General features: G+C 40.1%; 1 pseudogene across 1 annotated transcript; it reads right to left on the bottom strand.

Moving 5' to 3' along the window:
- Nucleotides 1-511: 511 nt before the first annotated feature.
- LOC108290268 lies at nucleotides 512-965 on the bottom strand (annotated as a pseudogene). Its single transcript, XR_001819502.2, has one exon. The product of XR_001819502.2 is annotated as a 60S acidic ribosomal protein P2-like (transcript).
- Nucleotides 966-3,889: the final 2,924 nt, after the last annotated feature.

Genomic DNA, 3,889 nt, shown 5'->3' on the forward strand with positions numbered 1-3,889 from the left:
TAAATCTTGTCATTCAAAAACATAGCATTTTTTTTTCATTTAAATCCTCTTTATTTCTACAATATTCTGCATTTTTTGGTTCACTTGTTTTGCACTTCTCTTGTTAGCTTATTCCTAAGAACTTTTTCTTTTTGGTTCTATTGCAATGGAATTGTTTCTTAATTTATCTTTCGATTGCTCATTGTGAGTATATAAAACTATACTGGTTTTCTTACATGTTTATCTTGCATTTTGTAACCATATTGAACTTGTTTATGAGCTCTAATAGTTTCTTGTAAATTCTTTTGAATTTTCTATATATGAGATCATGTCATTTTAAATAGAGATAGTTTTAATTCTTCCTTTCAAGTATGGGCACCTTCTAACTGTTTTTCTTACTTAATTGTTCTGGCTAGAACCTACAGTACAATTTTGAATACAAATGTTACAAACACACACCCTTGTCTTGTTTGGAATTTAGGGGGAAAGCTTTCCATGATTAATCTTTTTTTTTTTTTTTTTTTTTTTTTTTTGTAAAAAGGCTTTATTTGCAGGGGAACAGGAGTTTAATCAAAGAGGCCAAATCCCATGTCATCGTCTGACTCTTCAGATTCCTCCTCCTTTTCATCTTTCTTCTCCTCTGCGGCAGCAGGGGCGGAACCAGCAGCAGGAGCTGCAGAGCCTGGGGCAGCAGAGACGGCCACAGCCCCACCGGCAGGTACGCTGGCAAGCTTGCCAATACCCTGGGCCATCACGTCCTCAATGTTCTTTCCGTTCAGCTAGCTGATAACCTTGTTGAGCCGGTCGTCGTCCGCCCCGATGCCGACGCTGTCCAGGATCTTCTTGATGTCCTTGGTGTTCGGAGAAGGGTTACCCCCAGGGCAGCCAGCAGGTAGAAGGCGACGGAGCGCATCGCGGCGGCGTCTGCAGCGGCGGCGGAGAGGCCTCCCGCGTGCGACCTCGGCGGCGTCAGGGAGGGAAAGCTCCATGATTAATCTTTATGTATGATGTTAGCTGCGCATTTTACATAAATGTCCTTTATCAGGTTGAAGAGATTCTTCTCGCTTCCTACTTACTCAGTTGTTTTTCATCATGAAAAGGTGTTGAATTTTGTCAAATACTTTTTTGCCTTTACTGCAGTAATCATATATTCTCCCCTCCCTTTTATCTATTCATATCTTCTATTAAATTCATTGACTTTTGCATGTGGAATCATTCTGTATGCTTGGTAAAATCCCACTTGGTTGTGTTGTATAATCCTTTTTATATGTTGGTGAATTCAGTTTGCTCATATTTTGTTGAGAATTTTTGCATGTATAATCATAAGAGACATTAGCTTATCATTTACTCTTTATATCTTTGGTTTTGGTATCAGTGTAATTCTAGCTTTACAGAATGAGTTGCAAATAACATTTTCTACTCTATTTTCTGGAAGAATTTGTGAAGAACTGGACTTGTGTTTTGATTACTAATTCATTCTCTTAATTGTTATAGGTTTATCTAAATTTTCTATTTCTTCTTGAGTCAGTTTTCATAGTTCATGTCTTTCTAGAAAATTTTCTACTAACTAGTTTATCTAATTCTCATCATACTAGTTTTTTTACTAACTAGTTTATCTAATTCTCATCATACTAGTTTATCTAATTCTCATCCCTTCAAAATATTTTTTATTTCTAGGGAACATAATACCTTTATTTATAGATTCCTTATTGGTTTAATATCCATTTAATTTCAATGGTATACAAAAACTTTAATTCTACACAGCTGTGTTCCCCTATCTTTGTACTGCTATTCTCATCTAAATCACATCTTTTACCTTGTGTACCCACTAACACCCACACATTTTTGTTAGGTAAGTTTACTTTAGGTGAGTTAGGAGAAAAGCTATTATAAATAAATAAAAACATTCCTATTGTTGTTTATAATCTATTTAATTACCTGTGCTAGTGCACTTTATTTGTTCATATAGATTTTATTCACTCTCTGGTGCCTTTCATTTCACACAGAATGACCCCCTTTGCATTTGTTATATTGCAGTTCTGCTAGTGACAAAAATTCTCATTTTTTTTTCCTCTGGGCATGTCTTAATTTCTCCTTGATTTATAAAGGATAGTTTTGTAGAATAACAAATTCTTACTTGTAAGATTTTTTTTCTGAACATTTTGCACATATCATCACAGAGCCTGTTGGCATTCATGGAATTAGCTGTTAACCTTATTGGGGATCCCTTGAATAAACAGCATCACTTTTCTACTTAAACGTTGAAGACTCTCTACTTGACTTTGGCTTCACTTGTCTCATTGTGATATGCCTAGTTTTGGATGTTTGTGAGTTAATCCTACTTGAAGTTCATTGAATTTTTTGGTTGAGTATTTTAGTGTTTCTTTTTAAAATAAAATTTGAGAATAAGGAGATGGAGTTGGGGATATCCCATTCATATCCTCCCAAAGCAACAGTAATTTAGCAGCCTTCCATAGACAAAAGTACAGTTTTGAGTGCATTGGAATCCAGGCCAGATGCAGCAAAACCTTAGGAGAGCCCAAGACTGAAGAGGGTGTTTTGAGAGGGTATGTTTTACACCCTGGTAGCAGGCTCACTGTACATGTTCCTGGATACAGATCTGGAAACAGCACCATCCCCCAGGAAATCAGGATACAGCTATGTTTGGCTTTGGTCCTGCCACTAGAACCATCTGTCAAGGGACCTGAGAGGAGTCCCACCCATGCTTTGGATAACAGTCCTGCTGACCTTGGTCTTTGAAGCAGTTCTATAACTTGGCTCCAGCCCTTTCTGTCCTCATCACCACTGTGAATATTTATTTCATTCTAAAACACAGTTCATGCTTGCCTAGTTTTGGGCAAAGAGTTTTCCTGCCCACCCAGAGACCCCCTGGAAGGTATGTTTGTCTACGCCCCTGTTGGTACATCTTCCAACCTTAGTCTGATTGCAGATTCTGAAGCAGCCCTGTGACCCAGCTTTATCCCTGCTCATCCATCGTCCAGTGGCAGTCTGGCCCAACCAGGAACCTGGTAGAAGGCATGCCTGTCTAGTCCTCCAGAGGTCAGCTTGCAAATTGTGAACTTGTAAGCAGCCCTTAGACTGCAGCTGAGAGTGTTAGAGGGCTGCTTTCACCCTCCACCACTCTGTCACAGTGTAAGGCTAGTCCTGTCAGTCCAAGGACCCATTCAGTTACCTAGTAGGAGCCCTCTGTAGCCCTGTGACCCAGATCCCAGAGGAAGTCCAGTCTACCCAAGAATCAGACAGAACCCATACCCACTTGAGCCCCTGGTAATAGTCCCACCAAACGTGGACCATAGTTGGACCCAGTCAAAGCCACATAATTTGCCTTTAATCCCACAGAGTTTAGACCCCAGAAGCAATCCTATAAGCCCAGGGACCAAAGGGGAGAAGGTCTTTATCTTCCGAAACCAGTTTGTAAAGAATGGAAGATGTGTTTGCTTCTTCCAGTGCACCAACACAAATGCCAGGGACGTGGATGACAGTATATCAGATTACCCAGAAGTCTCCACTTATCTCCTATCTGGCAATTGGTGACACACACATTCTGCTGTTGCCTTCCTTTAATTCACCAAAACATTACCAGCATTAGGCAGTTGTGTGTAATTAACTTACCGAAATTCCTGTGGTTGTGATTTGTGCCCACATGCGTGTTTATGCCTTAGCACAGGCTGGCTGGGATGTCAAAAATAAGGTTAGAGTTCTGGATTTTCAAAACGTCCCTGGTGTTTTGCTAGCGTGGAATATTCATTTGCTGCCTCTCTCCAGGGTTCCTGGCTTCAGCCACAGGGCTGGTTTCCTCTCTGAAGGCTTGTCTTTTGCATTCCCCTTCCTTACAAATAGTGTTCATGGCCAAGCACTTCTCAAAGAAGATTCCAGAGAGCTGTAGACA

Source organism: Cebus imitator, unplaced genomic scaffold (genome assembly GCF_001604975.1).
Source record: "Cebus imitator isolate Cc_AM_T3 unplaced genomic scaffold, Cebus_imitator-1.0 Scaffold427, whole genome shotgun sequence".
NCBI classification, from domain to species: domain Eukaryota; kingdom Metazoa; phylum Chordata; class Mammalia; order Primates; family Cebidae; genus Cebus; species Cebus imitator.